Genomic DNA, 20223 nt, shown 5'->3' with positions numbered 1-20223 from the left:
GAATTTCTCTAGTTTTATAAGATTCTTTACACGTTAATTTTTGCACCTCTACAGTATTTTTGTTTTTCAGTAATTCTTTAAGGATGCACATTTCTGTAATTATCAGGTCAAACAATACAAAATATTGTTAACTCAGTACAATTAATATGCCATTATCAACTAGTGATAGCATTTATAGTTTTCTTTAAAGTTATGGTTTTTTTCATTTCTTACTCTAATAGGCTGGAAACCTGCAATGGGGGTGGTTACATGTGTTTGCCTTTGTCCACTTCTTTGCTTTTAACTATGATTTTGATTCTGCTCGTTTTCCTCCCCTCTCCATGTTAGAGTTACAGAGATGTTTAAGGGCCTATTTCCTCTCTCTTATTATTTCCCTTAGTTTCTCAGACACTGGGAGTTTCCCACCTACAGTTTCTTTGACACAAGCCAATGTATCTTCATTCCTGCTCATTACATCTTTCTCAGTCTCAAAGCCTTCTTTCTCTGACCCATCCAGTTTCTTCATCGTGGAATAGTCTTGCCAAAACAAGAGACCCCAATTTTATTAATGATAAAGTTTATATACTTACTTGTGTGATTTGTAAATAAAATCATACATATAATTTGTACTTCTGAAAGACATTTTAAATTGAGGGCAGATTGTCTTTTATATTTCTTTTTTTTAATAAATTTATTTTTTACTGGTGTTCAATTTACCAACATACAGAATAACACCCAGTGCTTATCCCGTCAAGTGTCCCCCTCAGTGCCCGTCACCCATTCACCCCCACCCCCCGCCCTCCTCCCCCTCCACCAACCCTAGTTCATTTCCCAGAGTTAGGAGTCTTTATGTTCTGTCTCCCTTTCTGATATTTCCCACACATTTCTTCTCCCTTCCCTTATATTCCCTTTCACTATTATTTATATTCCCCAAATGAATGAGAACATACACTGTTTGTCCTTCTCCGATTGACTTACTTCACTCAGCATAATACCCTCCAGTTCCATCCACGTTGAAGCAAATGGTGCGTATTTGTCGTTTCTTATGGCTGAGTAATATCCCATTGTATACATAAACCACATCTACTTTATCCATTCATCTTCCAATGGACACCGAGGCTCCTTCCACAGTTTGGCTATTGTGGACATTGCTGCTAGAAACATCGGGGTGCAGGTGTCCCGGCGTTTCATTGGATCTGAATCTTTGGGGTAAATCCCCAACAGTGCAATTGCTGGGTCGTAGGGCAGGTCTATTTTTAACTCTTTGAGGAACCTCCACACAGTTTTCCAGAGTGGCTGCACCAGTTCACATTCCCACCAACAGTGTAAGAGGGTTCCCCTTTGTCCGCATCCTCTCCAACATTTGTGGTTTCCTGCCTTGTTAATTTTCCCCATTCTCACTGGTGTGAGGTGGTATCTCATTGTGGTTTTGATTTGTATTTCCCTGATGGCAAGTGATGCAGAGCATTTTCTCATGTGTATGTTGGCCATGTCCATGTCTTCCTCTGAGATTTCTCTTCATGTCTTTTGCCCATTTCATGATTGGATTGTTTGTTTCTTTGGTGTTGAGTTTAATAAGTTCTTTATAGATTTTGGAAACTAGCCCTTTGAGCGGTCGTTTGCAAATATCTTCTCCCATTCTGTAGGTTGTCTTTTAGTTTTGTTGACTGTATCCTTTGCTGTGCAAAAGCTTCTTATCTTGATGAAGTCCCAATAGTTCATTTTTGCTTTTGTTTCTTTTGCCTTTGTGGATGGATCTTGCAAGAAGTTACTGTGGCCAAGTTCAAAAAGGGTGTTGCCTGTGTTCTCCTCTAGGATTTTGATGGAATCTTGTCTCACATTTAGATCTCTCATCCATTTTGAGTTTATCTTTGTGTATGGTGAAAGAGAGTGGTCTAGTTTCATTCTTCTGCATGCGGATGTCCAATTTTCCCAGCACCATTTATTGAAGAGACTGTCTTTCTTCCGATGGATAGTCTTTCCTCCTTTATCGAATATTAGTTGACCATAAAGTTCAGGGTCCACTTCTGGGTTCTCTATTCTGTTCCATTGATCTATGTGTCTGTTTTTGTGCCACTACCACACTGTCTTGATGACCACAGCTTTGTAGTACAACCTGAAATCTGGCATTGTGATGCCCCCAGCTATGGTTTTCTTTTTTAAAATTCCCCTGGCTATTCGGGGTCTTTTCTGATTCCACACAAATCTTAAAATAATTTGTTCTAACTCTCTGAAGAAAGTCCATGGTATTTTGATAGGGATTGCATTAAACGTGTAAATTACCCTGGGTAGCATTGACATTTTCACAATATTAATTCTGCCAATTCATGAGCATGGAATATTTTTCCATCTCTTTGTGTCTTCCTCAATTTCTTTCAGAAGTGTTCTATCGTTTTTAGGGTATAGATCCTTTACCTCTTTGATTAGGTTTATTCCTAGGTATCTTATGCTTTTGGGTGCAATTGTAAATGGGATTGACTCCTTAATTTCTCTTTCTTCAGTCTCATTGTTAGTGTATAGAAATGCCATTGATTTCTGGGCATTGATTTTGTATCCTGCCATGCTACCAAATTGCTGTATGAGTTCTAGCAATCTTGGGGTGGAGGCTTTTGGGTTTTCTAGGTAGAGTATCATGTCATCGGTGAAGAGGGAGAGTTTGACTTCTTCTTTGCCAATTTGAATGCCTTTAATGTCTTTTTGTTGTCTGATTGCTGAGGCGAGGACTTCCAATACTATGTTGAATAGCAGTGGTGAGAGTGGACATCCCTGTCTTGTTCCTGATCTTAGGGGAAAGGCTCCCAGTGCTTCCCCATTGAGAATGATATTTGCTGTGGGCTTTTCGTAGAGGCTTTTAAGATGTCGAGGTTAGTTCCCTCTATCCCTACACTCTGAAGAGTTTTGATCAGGAATGGATGCTGTATTTTGTCAAATGCTTTCTCTGCATCTAATAAGAGGATCATATGGTTCTTGGTTTTTCTCTTGCTGATATGATGAATCACATTGATTGTTTTACAAGTGTTGAACCAGCCTTGTGTCCCGGGGATAAATCCTACTTGGTCATGGTGAATAATTTTCTTAATGTGTTGTTGGATCCTATTGGCTAGTATCTTGTTGAGAATTTTTGCATCCATGTTCATCAGGGATATTGGTCTGTAATTCTCCTTTTTGGTGGGGTCTTTGTCTGGTTTTGGAATTAAGCTGATGCTGGCCTCATAGAACGAATTTGGAAGTACTCCATCTCTTTCAATCTTTCCAAACAGCTTTAGTAGAATAGGTATGATTTCTTCTTTAAACGTTTGATAGAATTCCCCTGGGAAGCCATCTGGCCCTGGACTCTTGTGTCTTGGGCGGTTTTTGATGACTGCTTCAATTTCCTCCCTGGTTATTGGCCTGTTCAGGTTTTCTATTTCTTCCTGTTCCAGTTTTGGTAGTTTGTGGCTTTCTAGGAATGCGTCCATTTCTTCTAGATTGCCTAATTGATTGGCGTAGAGCTGTTCATAATATGTTTTTAAAATCGTTTGTATTTCCTTGATGTTGGTAGTGATCTCTCCTTTCTCATTCATGATTGTATTAATTTGAGTCTTCTCTCTCTTCTTTTTAATAAGGCTGGCTAATGGTTTATCTATCTTATTAATTCTTTCAAAGAACCAACTCCTGGTTCTGTTGATCTGTTCCACAGTTCTTCTGGTCTCGATTTCATTTAGTTCTGCTCGAATTTTAATTAACTCTCTTCTTCTGCTGGGCGTAGGGTCCATTTGCTGTTTTTTCTCTAGCTCCTTTATGTGCAAGGTTCGCTTTTGTATTTGAGTTCTTTCCAGTTTTTGAACGGATGCTTGTATTGCAATGTATTTCCCCCTCAGGACTGCTTTTGCTGCATCCCAAAGATTTTGAACGGTTGTATCTTTATTGTCATTAGTTTCCATGAATATTTTTAATTCTTCCTTAATTTCCTGGTTGACCCTTTCATCTTTTAGCAGGATGGTCCTTAACCTCCACGTGTTTGAGGTCCTTCCAAACTTCTTGTTGTGATTTAGTTCTAATTTCAAGGCATTATGGTCTGAGAATATGCAGGGGACGATCCCAGTCTTTTGGTATCGGTTCAGACCCGATTTGTGACCCAGTATGTGGCCTATTCTGGAGAAAGTTCCTTGTGCACTTGAGAAGAATGTGTATTCAGTTGAGTTTGGATGTAAAGTTCTGTAGATATGTGTGAAATCCATCTGGTCCAGGGTATCATTTAAAGCTCTCATTTCTTTGGAGATGTTGTGCTTAGAAGACCTATCGAGGGTAGAAAGAGCTAGATTGAAGTCACCAAGTATAAGTGTATTATTATCTAAGTATTTCTTCACTTTGGTTATTAATCGGTTTAAATATTTGGCAGCTCCCACATTCGGGGCATATATGTTGAGGATTGTTAAGTCCTCTTGTTGGATAGATCCTTTGAGTATGATATAGTGTCCCTCTTCATCTCTCACTACAGTCTTCGGGGTAAATTTTAGTTTATCTGATATAAGGATGGCTACCCCTGCTTTCCTTTGAGGACCATTTGAATGGTAAATGGTTCTCCAACCTTTTATTTTCAGGTTGTAGGTGTCCTTCTGTCTAAAATGAGTCTCTTGTAGACAGCAAATAGATGGGTCCTACTTTTTTATCCAGTCTGAAACCATGCACCTTTTGATGGGGTCATTAAGCCCGTTCACGTTCAGAGTTACTATTGACAGATATGAGTTTAGTGTCATCATGATATCTATTCAGTCCTTGTTTCTGTGGATTGTTCCACTGGACTTCTTCTTAAAGGGGAATTTTAAGAGTCCCCCTTAAAATTTCTTGCAGAGCTGGTTTGGAGGTCACATATTCTTTCAGTTCCTGCCTGTCTTGGAAGCTCTTTATCTCTCCTTCCATTTTGAATGAGAGCCTTGCTGGATAAAGTATTCTTGGTTGCATGTTCTTCTCATTTAGGACCCTGAATATATCCTGCCAGCCCTTTCTGGCCTGCCAGGTCTCTGTGGAGAGGTCTGCTGTTACCCTCATACTCCTCCCCATAAAAGTCAGGGATTTTTTGTCTCTTGCTGCTTTAAGGATCTTCTCTTTATCTTTGTAATTTGCAAGCTTCACTATTAAATGTCGAGGTGTTGAATGGTTTTTATTGATTTTAGGGGGGGATCTCTCTATTTCCTGGATCTGAATGCCTGTTTCCCTACCCAGATTAGGAAAGTTTTCAGCTAGGATTTGTTCAAATACATATTCTGGCCCTCTGGCCCTTTCAGTGCCCTCGGGAACCCCAATTCAACGTAGGTTTTTCTTCCTCAGGCTGTCGTTTATTTCCCTTAATCTGTCTTCATGGTCTTTTAATTGTCTCTTTTTTCCTCAGTTTCCCTCTTTGCCATCAACTTGTCTTCTATGTCACTCACTCGTTCTTCCACCTCGTTAAGCCTCGTCGTTAGGACTTCTAGCTTGGATTGCATCTCATTCAATTGATTTTTAATTTCTGCCTGATTGGATCTAAATTCTGCAGTCATGAAGTCTCTTGAGTCCTTTATGCTTTTTTCTAGAGCCACCAGTAGCTGTATAATAGTGCTTCTGAATTGGCTTTCTGACATTGAATTGTAATCCAGATTTTGTAACTCTGTGGGAGAGAGAACTGTTTCTGATTCTTTCTTTTGAGGTGAGGTTTTCCTTCTAGTCATTTTGCCCAGTGCAGAGTGGCCAAAAACAAGTTGTATTGGGAGAAGGAGAAAAAGAGAGAGAGAGAAGGAAAGAAAAGAGAAAAAGAAAAAAGAAAAAAAGGAAAAAAGAGAAGAAAAAGAGAAAGAAAAAGAAAGGTGGAAAAAAAGGGGGGGTGGGGGAAGCAATCAGAAATCAGAAAGAAAAAAAAAAACAAACTCGGGGGAGTATCTTCTGATTCTGTACACTTTAAGTCCCTTGACTTCCCCTGGAACTGGTCCGTGTTGCTGGTCTTCTGGGGGAGGGGCCTGCTGTGCTGATTCTCAAGTGTTAGCACTTGGGGGAGCTGCTCTGCCCCCCGCCTGGTGCAGGGCTCAGTGGGGGCTGTTTACCCCGTGAGGCCCCAGGAGGAACAGCCACAGTGGGGCGGCAGCTCTGGGAACCGGGATTCAGCCCCCGCAGTAGCTCCGGGGCTCTCCGTCTGCAGGGCCTGGAGGCTCCGGGGCGGGGCCGCTGATCTGCTCAGCTCTGGGCAGGAGCGTCCTTGCTGTCCTGGGCCCTCTGGGTCTCTGCCTGTCCCGGGGGAGGCCGGATCCTGGGCTGTGTCCCGGCGCCCTGTGCTCCGGGGCCTGCGCTGTTGGATTCGCTCCCGCCCCGCAGCCCCCTCCGCGGAGCCGCCGCCCGAGCCCCTCCGAGCTGCTCCGGGTCCCGCTGTGCGAGCTGCCGTCTTAGGGAGCTCGGGGCACTCTCCCGGGGCGCAGGTGCCTGTTAGTGTCCCAGGGAGCCCGAGGGCATCCCCGCCCTCCTGGGTCCTGCTCTAACTCCCTGCGAGCCCCTTTCCGCCCGGGAAGGTTGGTGCAGCTCCTGCTCCTCCAGGACGGGGCTCTCCTGCCCAGCTCCTCGCGGGGCCCCTCCCCCTTGGAGGCCTTTTGCTTCTTTATTTCTTTTTCCCCCCGGTCTTCCTACCTTGATGGAAGCGCGAACTCTTCTCACTGTAGCGTTTCAGCTGGTCTCTCTTTAAATCTCAGGCCGAATTCGTCGATTTTCAGGATGATTTGAAGGTTATCTAGGTAATTTGGTGGGGACAGGTGATTTGGGGACCCTACTCTTCCGCCTTCTTGCCCCTCCCCTCCATCAGTTACAATTTTGAAATGAACATTCAGCAACATAAAGATCAAAATTTGACTTTAACTCTTAATGTACTATGATAATTTATTTCCAGCATATATTAAGTGAAGCCTGCAAAATAAATAATCTACAGAATCATTAAAAAAAACTCAGAATTTAGTCTTAGCATTCAAATAAAATTAATAAAATGTACTTAGTTGTCTCCAAAATATCACGTTTCATAAATTGCATAAACACATAACAGCCATGATAAATATAGTTTAAAGGATTAACTACAGAATATTATGTACTACATTGAGATTTTATTTGCCTTGAGATTTATGTATAGACATGTATATGTATAAAGTTTTCCATGACACGGAAGTTCATCGCATACCTGTTTTGTGCTTGATAGGAATAATAGTGTAAAAATCAGTATTAAGTCTTCCTTAAGATTCGGAGTCAATTATGCAAATGTGTATATGCTTGCCACAGACTGTTTTGTTCTATTGTGCATGGTTTGAATTGCATGTGAAGAAGTATTCATCTTGATTTAAATACCTTCAACTGTCTCCAGAATAGTTGAAATACTTAAGAAACGTAATGAGACATAATTGGATAATCACTTAAAATGGAAAGTTCGATAATTTCATATTCACGTACCCAATTTTGACCATTTAAAAAAAAAATCTCTGGGTCCATAATACAAGCCATCATTAACTTTGGAGTAACTCCTAAGCAATGAAAGTATGAAAGAAACCATATATATAATAGGTTGTTTTTAATAATTAGCAATCATTTAAAAATCTTTATAATAGTGAAAAATCTGATGAGAAAAATATAGGGCTTATTGGTTAAAATCCTTAAGGCTAAAAATTGTATTTTATTTACTTTCATATATTTGGAGAGTGTGGTGTTTGTATCTGTTTTTTTTTTTTTAAAAAGAGCTTTTTTTTTCTTCTTTTAGATCTGCTTGTCTATTTTAGATAGCCAAAGATGATGAAATATGGAGTGTGTGCTAATTAAAAGCTAATTAGGTGATTTTTACTTTTACTAAGTTACTGATCTATGTGGGGTAATTAGAGCAGGGGGAGCAGTGGTGAAACCAGAAAGGTATCTTGATGATTGGTACAAAGACTGTATGTAGCATTGATAGGTTTGATCCTCCACTAGCCATTTCAAATAGTTAAATAACAAGTTTATTAATGTTTACCTGTGAAATACAGCATGGTTTACACAAATACTTCAGGATTTGATTTATGAAGCCATCCCTGAAGGTAAATGATAGTTAAAGGGAACAATGCGGTAGAGACATATCACAGATACAAGTAATTGATGCCAGTTAAATACTGGCACTTGACTTGATTTTCACAGAGATTTCAGCGCTTGGGGGCAAAAGAGTTCAAAGACGTGTAATTAACATGCTACATGAAGGAAAGTGGTATAAACTAAAGAATTATACACATGTACATTGTTTTATTATGCATAGTCTGAACTCAAAATTAAAAGATTGAATAATACAATAAAATTATAATCTGAGAGCACGAACACCCTTTAAAAAGACCAAAAAGAGATAAAGTCTGAAAAAATATATAACAAAAAATCTTTGGTACATAAATGAAGAATGAACTTCAGGATAAAATGATTGGACACACGAAATAGTCTATTTTTTCTTTTATTTCTGTTGACCTATTCAATGGTATATTTATTTCACTGAACTCCTAAAGTAACGTTAGAGTTCCCCTATGAAAAACAGAAATATTTTCTAGTTCCTGGCACAACATCTGGCAGTAGCAGATACCCTGTAAATTTTTGCTATCTAGAAAAACAATTGTATGTGAGCTAGACAGATTACCGGGTTTCTTTTGCTAAATCAAACATTTGTTTCTCAAACACATTCCTTTTCCAACCATCTCTCTCTCCATCCTTTCTTTTCTCTCTCTTTCCTTCTTTCCATTAACAAATTTAGGAAGAATTCACTCTGTGCTGAGAAAATGTCTAACTTATCTCACAATGGCAGAGCTGACAAAGTTTTTATCTTACTTATTTCACAGTTTAATGGGGGAAAAAGAATTAAACGTGCAAAATAAATCTCACCTTTGATAAATGTCATGAAGGAAAATATTCTCAAATGTAGAATAATGAATACAGAAATTGATAATTAATAACTTTACTCATGAAAGTAAACTCATGAAAGATGAGCTCACTACATGAAGAAATGGAGATAGAAAGACAGTATAATGGGACTTCTAGATTCTGAATTAAGGAGGAGCTTGGAATGTCCAAAGAAATAAAAGAATGTTAGTGTAGCAGGAGCATAGTACGTAAAAAGGAGAGGGGCTTGAAATGAAGTAAGCTTTGTAGTCCATAACAAGTGTATTGGATTTCATTGTAAATGCCATTGGAAGCCACTGGATGCTTTTAAGCAAAAGTGTGTGGTAATTGCATTTATGTTTTAAGATAAGTGCTTTATGGAGAATGAATTAGTGGGAAGTAAGACTAGAAGTGGAAAGAGCATTTAGGAGGAGACACTTGAAGATTTCCAAGAGAGAAAGATATGATGTCCTAGACCAGGATGGGACCACTGACATGGATTTGCAATCTATTGGAGGCAGAATCAAAAGGACTTAATAACTGATTGAATGTAGAGGGTGAGAGAAAAAGAGACAACAAACATGAGTCCTAGATTAGAGCAATTGATTATATAGCAAAAACATTCACAACTGAGTTGGTCAAGATGAAATTGGGAGACAGGCGCTAGTAAAAGAATCAATAACTCAGGATGCGTGGGTGGCTCAGTAGTTGAATAAATAAATAAATAAATAAATCTTTTAAAAAACATTTTATTTATTTATTTATGAAAAACAGAGAGAGAGAGAGGCAGAGACACAGGCAGAGGGAGAAGCAGGTTCCATGCCGGGCGCCCGACGCGGGACTCGATCCCGGGACTCCAGGATCGCGCCCTGGCCAAAGGCAGGTGCCAAACCGCTGATCCACCCAGGGATCCCCTAAATAAAATATTTTTTAAAAAAGAATCAATAACTGCTTTTGGGATTGAGAATGTATTGTTTTACTTTCTTCTACTCAGAGTATGGATTTGGAGTTATTACTTTAGATAAAAACCAAATTAGAAGTGGGGAAGAAAGATTAAATACTAGACATTCCAGGGATTCATTCAAGCCAATGATCTAGCAACCCAATTGTAGCTAATTGTTCTAGGTTGATATGTGTAAATATATGTATGAATTGACACTGCAAAGACATATGGTAACCATTGAGACCTCTGCATTCTACGGGGTTGAGATTAAATCTATTTTTATACAACAGACTTCAACAGTATTTGGGATTATAAAATGAGTCTACAGTGTGATCAGGGCAGTGACAAATGGAAAGGAGTAGCAATGGCTGGTATTCTTAAATAAACAATTGGGGAAAAATAGGAAAAGTTTATTTTATTGAGCAAAGAATTTCTAACCTTCACATGACCTTTCGCAGTTGAACATAAGCACAAGTAAGAACAATATAGAAGGAGGAATTTACTAGAATAAGTGAAAATTGAAAGAGCTCTATAAACTTCTGTCATTACCATCATCGTCTCTAGAAAACCACATCTCAAAACGAGAGAATCTGATAGAAGAGAAATGAAAATGGACCATTTTTCCTCATTAACTTGCAAGGAAGTTTCTATACATTTGTATCTTCCTTTTTTGGCAAGGTTGAAAACATCGGCAATCAAAAATTTCCTGTCATTCCTCAAATCTGTTTGTGAAGGTGGGACAGCTGATTGCCTTGCAGTTGTGTTTGTAGCATGTCGTCCCTGATGCCTCATTTCATTTATTTAATAGCATAATTATATCATAACTTATATCTATCTGCACTATCATAAACTGACGTGTATTCTCACACATTCTATCTGAAATTTTGCCCATAAGAATTGTTTGCATTTACTTCAGACCATCCCACTCCATTTTTGTCCAGCATATCCCTAGTTATAATCTTGAGAACAGCATATCAGATTAGTCATGATTAATAAATACAGAAAAACTTGGAATTTAATCAAATGGCTTCTCATTCAAAGATCTCCTTTTTTTTACCCATAATAACCATAATTTATGTCTGCAACAGAAGAATATGGTAATATTAAAACCCTAATTATCTCAGAATTCATTATACGCATATGATACCCTACTTGCAATCGTGTGAACGCTATACACATTGAATAAAAACCATACTTCAGATTTTGAATTTGAATCTTTCCCCAGGCTGATAGTATGTAGCACAGTCCTCTCCCCCAATGCCAGGGAGTAGCAGTGAGCCACAGCTCCTGGCCCGTAATGCCATCACAAGAGTAAACAACTGACACACTGACAACCATTCTTATGCCGCATGGCCAATCTCTTTCACTTTCAGTACAGTATTCAATAAATTACATGAGACAATCAACATTATTAAAGGATTTTATCCAACTATAGACTAACGTAAGTGGTCTGGGCACATTTAAGTTGGGCTAAAACTAAGCTATAGTGGTCAGTAGGTTAGGTGTACAAGTGCGTTTCAACTTATGACATTTTTAATTTATGATGGGTTAATCAGGATATAACCCCATCATAAATCAAGGAAGTCTGTCTCGAAATTTTGATTTCAGAGTCAAATAAATAAGCTAAGCATGCTTATTTGAAATGTATTGTTACTTGTTATAATCATTCACTGATTAGTGAGTTTATTTCAATGTATAATTATTACAAAATTCAAATATACTGTATTTAATAGAATGCATTCCAGAATATGAATTCATTTCAACTACGTCATCTTATTCCAATCTGGTGGGCTACAAAGAAAGATAATGTCATTATGAATACCTTGTTATCTCAAAATAAACTTAAGAGTAAGAGGTGCTTTATTTCTTTTGCTGTATTCAAAGAGGTCAATCTATTTTTAAGTTAAATCAATAAGTCTCCATTGTGTGCTTAGAGTAAGACCACGAGCATTTAGCTCATAAGTAAAGTGTTAAAAGAAACCACAATGTTATCATTAAGAATTTGACTTAGAAATTCTTCTGGTTTCCTAACATTCTTGCTAAGTACTCTGGAACGGACAATAATCTGCACTATTGTAAAATGAATGGAACAAGTTGGAGGATGGTGAAAGTCTGAGGAGACTGAGGAAAACCTATTATTATTCCAAAATATATAGCAACTTTAAAAGATACGGTAATTATTATTCTGTTGATACTTCTATTGTGCTGGATATTTATACTTATAGGAGATAATTGTGTGTGTGTGTGTGTGTGTGTTTGTGAGAGAGAGAGAAAGGGGGGGGAGAGAAATTACGAATGCTCTAAATATTTTGAAGCAGCATAAATGAGATCCACCTTCCCGTTACCCTTTCTGCCAACTTGAAAACGCCATTTCATAATATCTGAATCAATGAAGAAATCACAAGCTAGGAGCATCTATAATTTAGGGGCAATGCTAATTTTCTTTTTTGAGTGTAGATCTTTAAAATGAGCTTTTTTGCCCCTGCTCTAAAATCTGTAAAATGCATTTACCTAAGGTAGACTATCCCTGAAAGTATTATATGAAAATTTTTAGCTAAGGGGGGCTTTTTATTTTGATAAGTCTCTGAAGCCAAGAAGTTGAGTTTCCTCTGTTATAAGTGATAACATTTATAATCAACTAATACCTAATTCAAACAAAAATCTTTGTGAAGTTTGTTTCTAACCTGAAGAGGTTCTAACGTGTCTCTCTTTTTTTTTTTTAATTTTTATTTATTTATGATAGTCACACAGAGACAGAGAGAGAGGCAGAGACACAAGCAGGCTCCATGCACCGGGAGCCCGACGTGGGACTCAATCCCCAGTCTCCAGGATCGCGCGCTGGGCCAAAGGCAGGCGCTAAACCGCTGCGCCACCCAGGGATCCCTCTAATCTGTCTCTTATTAATAGCATTGGGTTCCTGTGTTCATAGGATCTGTATGACTACCCAGATAGAAGTCTGTGATAGAGATGGGTTTCCTACGGCATCATAATTTTACAGTAAGTCTGTAACAGAGTAAACATGTTTATCCTTGTGAATATTGATTTTTTTCACATCATAGATTATTTTCAAAATTGATAATTATAACAGCATGTTTTATTATATTTAAGTATGCGTTTATCTATTAACTGAATCATTAAAGTAAGATTCTTTACTTCAAATTATTCTAAAATAGAATTTTATTCATGAATTTTCATAGTTCCTTAAAGATATCATTAAGTAAGGAAGTCAATTATTCTTCTAATGTAAATTTCAAGCATGACAGGTAAAATGTTCTAGAAAAAGCTTGCCATGCAAAATTGTTTTGAATACTATGGCTAGAGCATTTGCCCACGCATGAAATAGAGATATAACTTCAATACTTTCAGGTCAAATCACAGCATCAGGAAAAGGTTGAATATAAATTAAGGATAAAATCCAATATATTTGGGTGGGACTACATTTTCTTCTTGAGAAATCATAGAAGGACACATTAATTATACTTGGTATGAAATTTCTCAAGTAAAACAGAAAATCCTGACTTTGCTAAGGACACACATAACCAAAGCACTGGCTTATTCTATGTTTTATTTTAAACTTTTGGAAATAATTTTGATTAAGGGATTAAATGGCATTGTGCCTATTCTGAAGGATATATGACAGAGAAAGGATTTTATGAGGGACCAGGCATGTAAGAATATTCATTCTTCAAAAAAACAAACAAAAAAAGCAAAACAAAACAAAACAAAACAAAGATTCATTCTTTAACATGTTCAATGCAGACTTCTTGAGGGTAAAGTGTGCACCACCCAGTGCCAGTCACTGGGCTACTGACCAAATAAGAGCTCATTTTGGAACTCCCCAATTAGTGAAAGGGAAGGACATGTGGATACGTAAATTAGCCTGACAACACTAAGATTTGTTGAGCATGCATGATGTACCAGGAAATGTGCTAAATCCTTTACAATGATTATTTATTTTAATCCTTATAGTATCCCCGAGAGAGGGACTGTTGCTTATTGCAGTAAAATTGAGATTAAGATATGAAACTCGCTCAAGGTTTCACAGCCAGAGAGGTGTACCAGAGATGATAGATCGTATTAGAAGGATATGAAACAAATGTTATAGGAGAGGCCAGGGTAATAATAAGTGCCTGTGGGAGTCAATGAAAGTGTCCTACCTCACAGATAGAAAATTTGAACTAGATCTTAAAGAGAGAATACGAGGTTTGCTAGTAGTGAAGGCAGATAAGGGGAATGTTTCCATCTAATAAGATTTTCTAGAAGTATAGCCTTCTGGTCTTCATTTTATCATTTATAATATGTGATAGTGGAATAATCTGATTTCTAAGTTTTTTTGAGTTCTGGAATTTTAGGATGATGTTTTGTTTACTCTACATAAAAATAAAAGAGACTTCTGAGTAAATGCTGAAACATCTGAGACTTTTGACAATATATCACTGACCCTCCAGAAAGAAGAAAGATTTCTTTTATCCTGCACATGGATAAAACATCATCTGTTTTCTTCAAAGATAGCTAGTTACATGTGGAACTTCTCCTCCCTTAAAAGAGATGGGAGAAAGTACGATATGACATATGGGGGGACAGCCTAGCCAGTCTGTAGTAGCTGATAATTAGGGTTCTGTATTCCATAAACCCAACTGCTTCTGGTTAGGGCTCTCTTATCTTTTTTTCTAGTTACTTTAGGAAAACTTAATGTTTTAGACCTCAAAGGATTTCCTTTTGTTGTATGAGAAAAGCCAGGATATTCCTGGCCCCTAGAGAGGTGTTGCACAGTGCTGGGGGGTGACAGCCACTTAAACTCCCAGGAAAAGCCAATGGAGATGGGAAGATAGCAAAGGAAACACATACAAAATGGCCTTGATTGTACATAGTTTCTGAGAAGGGGAAACTGGACAGTCAAAATGTAATACTTCTTTTTTTCATAGTCAGCATCAGTGACTTTAACTGAAACAAAAATGATTTTAAAATATTGCTAGCCAAGTGTGTTTCACTCATTCATTTGAAGCCCTATGATCTTCCTAGAGAAAATAATCATGTAACTGAAGACACACACAATATTCTGATATAATTTTTAAAAGTTATCCTATGGAACTATACTCAACATACCCATGTGTTTTCATACACCAATAATTGAATTTGTGGTTTGAAATGACAAACCACATGTCATGCTGTCTTACTTCTACTATATGAAGCAGTTTATTTCATCTATAAAAAACAAGCAGTGAGAAATATTCAGGAAACTCTTTTACAAATTTAAAGAAATAAAAATATTTATTATATTGTCACATTGTCATTTAAATGCTCAAATTTTCAGAGAAGAGTGACAAAATTGTCTTCTTACCCATAAACCCTGTCCTTTATGATTTCTGTACTATATTACGATATTTTTCTTCTAAAATTAGGATATAGGAGGGAAAGAAAAGATGAATAAGCAATACATTTATTAGTATTTAGTAACATGTAATACAAGGAATCCAGAATGACGATCAAAAATCACAAAAGGAAGAGTCAGCCACAGGTTTCTGGTGAGTTATTCAAGTGAGTGCAGTGCTCCCACAATCATCTCCGTCCAGGTTGAACTGTTGCGAAGGGCAATTAATTCCATTTCCCACTTTTAGTTTTTCTTATGTTAAATTTAGAAGGCAGCCTGCCAGCTATGATTAAGATTTTCTCAGAAAATAGTTTCTAGAACCTAATACAAGACTGTTAAACCACTGCGTAAGCATAATGGTTTAGATCAGTTGTATGCAACTTCCATGTGAACATTTCCCAAAGCAAGCTTATGAAAGCACACATTTCCAGGTACCCATACCATCCAAGGTGTCTGATTTGGTAAGATCTAGAGTAAAACCTCGGAAGTGAAATTTTCATCAAGCGTCCCAAGAGGATTCTGACACAGATTTGTGTTTAGAATACCGTTTGGGAAATTGTTTTGGAGCAGAATGAAGAACAAATTATATTTTTATATGTAAGCACAATGGGAAGGAAACAAGGAATTTAAAACGTGAAGGAGGAAAAGGGGACTCTCGTATTGTACATAGTTAAAAGTCTGTGATTCTCAGATAATCATAACTTTTCCATATGTTACCAGCATGATAGCCTCCAAAGCTTATGCTGTCTTCACTATACCAAATGAAGCTTAAGGAGTGAGTGAGACGGGGAAAAAAGAAATTATTTAAGCAATAGCTCAGGGAGAAGCTAACGAGTTTTTGTTAGCTTCCAAAAAGGCAAGTGCCCATAGTATGGTCAGGAATAAGAAACGGGGGGTGGGGGGGGCGAAAATAGACAAGAAAAAAGCAAAAGAATGTAATTGTTCGTGTGACCCATTGTGTGCATGTGTACACACACGTACCACAACATGCCACCTACCACAACATACCACTTACCACAGCACACTACAACCCTTCACCACCTGGAAGCTGATGGCTACAGTACAGTCATTATGTGCATTATGTCATGCTCCCAGAGGTTTTCCTAAATCCAGTGTTATGTACTTTCTCTTTAACACTTTGCACACATAATGCCAACAAATCCAGCTCCTTAGGAAGTGCTCACCTTGATATTCTGAATATTTTATACAAAAAATACTTTTATTTATTTTTTTAAGACACTTTTATTTTGACCAAAGTTTCCATTTATATTCACATGGTGAATTACATGTTGAGCTACTTAGCCAATGATCATGAGTCAATTATGGTTTATGGAAATTCACTTGGAATTGTCTATCTGAGAATTATGAAACTTTAAAAATTGTCACTTCCAATTGCCTGAATTTAGAATGGGGAAAACTGAGGCTTCTGCTGTTCTACTTCTCTTCTATTCTTCTTTTGAACTTGTAAACCTCTTCTTTGTAGAAATTTATTAACAAGTACCGTTATATAATGCTTTCTCCAATAAATGAGAAATACACACACATACACTCACACACACCTTTTCATTTCTATTATCCATGGCAAAATTTTATCTTGGGTAGTATACTTACTTCCTGGTATCCTCTTTCCCCACATCCTCCTCTCTGCACTCTTATCTAGTAGTAGGTGTTAGAATATTGCTACTTGATGATTAATATTTTCAATGAAAGAGATTAAAGTTGGAAATCTTGCAGAGCTTTTGTATTTATATTTCTATTCTGAGATTTTGGAAATAGACACAAATTCTCAAGTTTCATTTGAAAAACGTTTTAATCATGGAATAAAGACAAGTGTATCTGAGATTATGGTCTTACTATTCAGTAATAAGAATACTCTTAACTATCTGATGGATGAAAACTAGTATTCTAACTCAACATATTTATAGTACAGAGTTTTACTTATTTCTTTACTGATCGCTATGCCAAATCCTGAACTCTGTTCCAGTTGTTTTACTGTGTAATGACTCTTAACCTTTCTACTAATTGGACTGGCTCATATGCTTTTTAGCCTGTCTTCCCTCAGATCCTCATAGCACACTTTTGGAAGCCTGACACTAACAGAGGTCATGTAAAATATGTTAGGTAACTGGTGGTGATATAATCCTGCATAGCCAAACTGAACAATACGTAGAAAAAATGGAATTTAACTTCAATTACCATTTATGAAAATCTGGTTCATTGATGTTTACTTATAAAATACCTCCTCCAAATCCTTTAGTCTGAATATGGACAATCACCTTTTTACACCTTTAAATAGATTCTTCCTATCTGGATAGCTCACACCTAATTCTGATTAAAAAAATTATCCATCTGTGAATTCTACAGGTGTAACTTTTAATACTTACCCTTTATTATTTAATACTTACCCTATATTATTTCCAGCAGTCTCCTCCCTGCTCCCAACGTGTCAGAAACAAGTAATTTAGTTGCTATGACTTTTCCATTTTTCTAAAGGCAAACCTATCAACCCCTATAAACATGTGTGTTTTATCTTGCTCCCTGTTTGGTATACCATGGATATGTGGGAGAATCAAGATTAGACTTTTGTTGATCTGACTTCTTGATAATAAGGTGTTAGGAAAGCAATAAATGTATTGGAAAAAGAACTTTAAATCATATTTAAGCTTACTAAAGCCTTTCAATAGAACATATTTAATTCTGGTAGTAATAAACTGGATGGGATTTCATTGTAAAGCAGAGCAGAATTCAGCATATACTGTGTCAGCTTTACATGACAGATTATTAATAAACTGCCACTGTTACCACTCGATGCCAGTCTTTGGTGTTGGCATTTTTTTAAACTTGAAACTCAAATGTATTTTTTTAATCTTATTAAAAGATTAGATGTATTTTTTAATCTTATTTTTAAAAGATGTATTTTTTAATCTTATTTTATGAACCAGTTTCTTCTTTTCAATACATTTTTTTCTCTTCTCTGTAGAATTATTGTGTGATTCAATTAATGGTTCCAATTTCATTATACTTATATGTTCTAAAAAACCCTAAGGCATTGTATAACTTCACATAGATCAACTTTAGTTATTTGTTTGTTTGTTTGTTTGTTTGTTTGTTTGTTTTCATTTGATGAAGGTGAAGACAAGGCAGAGTAAGAATTAAGAAAGAGGATGTACTTTCAACTTGGTACCTAACAAAAATGAGCCATTTGGTAGAATTCATTTTCTCAACTAACTTTCCCCAGTATGTTTGCCTTTTTCTCTCTTTTCTTCTCCTATCCCTGTTCTAGATACACTTTTTAAAAAGATTTTATTCATTTATTCATGAGAGACACAAGAGAGAGAGAGAGGCAGAGACACAGGCAGAGGGAGAAGCAGGCTCCATGCAGGGAGCCCAACTTGGGACTCTATCCCGGGTCTCCAGGATCACGCCCTGGGCTGAAGGCGGCACTAAACCACTGAACCACCCAGGGACCCCCGATACACATTTTATATTGTCCATTAATTCAACAAAACACTTAAATATTTGTATGAAATAGTCATTTTGCTAGTGTTGGAAAAATAATAAGTAGTGGGCAAAGCCTACAGGAAATAGACAGTTCAAGAGAGCTTATAGGGTCTAAGGTTATCCTTTAGATACAAAAGGGCCATTTTGTATCTAAAATTTTTTATGCTTTACAACTCCTTGTCACTCCATCAAAACTTTAGCTATCTATCAGAGAGAAGTTAAGAGTTACTTTAAAATAAGTTGCAATCAGTGGGTTAAAGGACATAGCATCTGATGATGGGGTAAAAAGTGTGTATAATGTCATAGAGAGGGCAAAATGAATAGCAAAACATGCAGGTGATGCGCTGAGTTTTATCTAAGTAGTATATATTATCCTCATTGTCTTAATTGGACGGGTAATGTCAAACCTTTGGACAAAGCTGAAAAAGATTCATACCTAGTAAGGTATGCACTGGTATTTACTGGAAATAAAAGAAATAGAGACTAGAAGAACAATAAAAAATGATCAATCAATGAAACTAAGAGCTGGTTTTTCAAAAAGATAAAACAGGCGTGTCTGGCTGGCTCCATCAGTAAAGCATATGACTATTAATCTTGGGGTCATGAGTTTGAGTCCCACATTGGACATACATATTACATACATAAATAAACATATATATATCAGGGCACCTGGGTAGTATAGTCAGTTAAGCCTTTGACTCTTGGTTTCAGCTCAGGTCATGATCTCAAGGTCATGAGTGCAGAGCCTGCTTGAGATTCTCTCTCCTCCCACCTGTGTGCTCTCTCTCTCTCTCTTTCTCTCTCAAAACAAATCTTTAAAATGTACATGTATTTTTGAAAGATAAAACTCTCAAACCTTTAGCTACACTAAACAAGACAAAAAGATTTCAATAAATAAAATTAGAAACTAAAGGAGCCATTACAACTGACACTACAGGAATGCATATGATCAGAAAATAACTGCCATATACAATTATATGCCACCAAATTTGATAACCTAGAAGAAATGAATACATTTCTAGAAGCATAAAACCTACCAAGAATGAATCAAAAAGAATAAATAATATGAATAGGCACCAATGTGTTACACATTAATACTCCATAATGAACAGTGGGCACTGGCTCAAATGTCCCATACTGGTTTTTGCCTTTGAGTCATTCTACATGGTGTTCCTTCTGCCTTATAGGGTTTACCACTTCCCAGCAGTGGGTCCTGGGCAAGTTTCTCAGGCTCATTGACCTCAACTATCTCCCATAGAGAATGGGAAACACATTGGTTGTGATGCTTACCTCATAAGGACATCACAAGGATCAGATGATGTGTGAAAGCATTTTACAAACTGCCAAGTCCTCTGCCCATATGAGCTAATAGAATATAAAACAATGGATGCCAAGGAGTTAAGACAGGGAGGGAACTTAGAAGATAGAAATAACTGCTGTGTGGAAATGGTAGACGTGATTTTTGCTCAACATTCTGGCAAGAGAAACTTTATAAAAGTACAAATTAATTAATAGAGCAAATTGGGGTAAGGGATAGGGAAGAAGGTAATTGAGAAGGGGAGGC

The 20223-nt window shown here is 37.2% G+C and overlaps 2 protein-coding genes and 1 long non-coding RNA gene across 3 annotated transcripts in view; 2 read left to right on the top strand and 1 right to left on the bottom strand.

The window, feature by feature from the left end:
• The window catches only part of LOC140597372 (uncharacterized), a 340786-nt gene that overhangs the window by 253573 nt on the left and 66990 nt on the right, over window positions 1-20223 (bottom strand). The gene's annotated exons all lie outside the window — the stretch shown is intronic.
• The window catches only part of LOC140597388 (piwi-like protein 1), a 125207-nt gene that overhangs the window by 58026 nt on the left and 46958 nt on the right, over window positions 1-20223 (top strand). The gene's annotated exons all lie outside the window — the stretch shown is intronic.
• LOC140597381 (uncharacterized) overlaps window positions 1-20223 on the top strand; it is a 54471-nt gene that overhangs the window by 30750 nt on the left and 3498 nt on the right. The window contains exon 2 of the long non-coding RNA XR_011999231.1: window positions 12531-12784. This is a non-coding gene — a long non-coding RNA (uncharacterized lncRNA). The remainder of the gene's footprint in view (window positions 1-12530; window positions 12785-20223) is intronic.

Source organism: Vulpes vulpes, unplaced genomic scaffold (assembly GCF_048418805.1).
Source record: "Vulpes vulpes isolate BD-2025 unplaced genomic scaffold, VulVul3 u000000698, whole genome shotgun sequence".
Taxonomy (NCBI): Eukaryota; Metazoa; Chordata; class Mammalia; order Carnivora; family Canidae; genus Vulpes; species Vulpes vulpes.
This window is presented reverse-complemented; position numbering and strand designations above follow the sequence as displayed.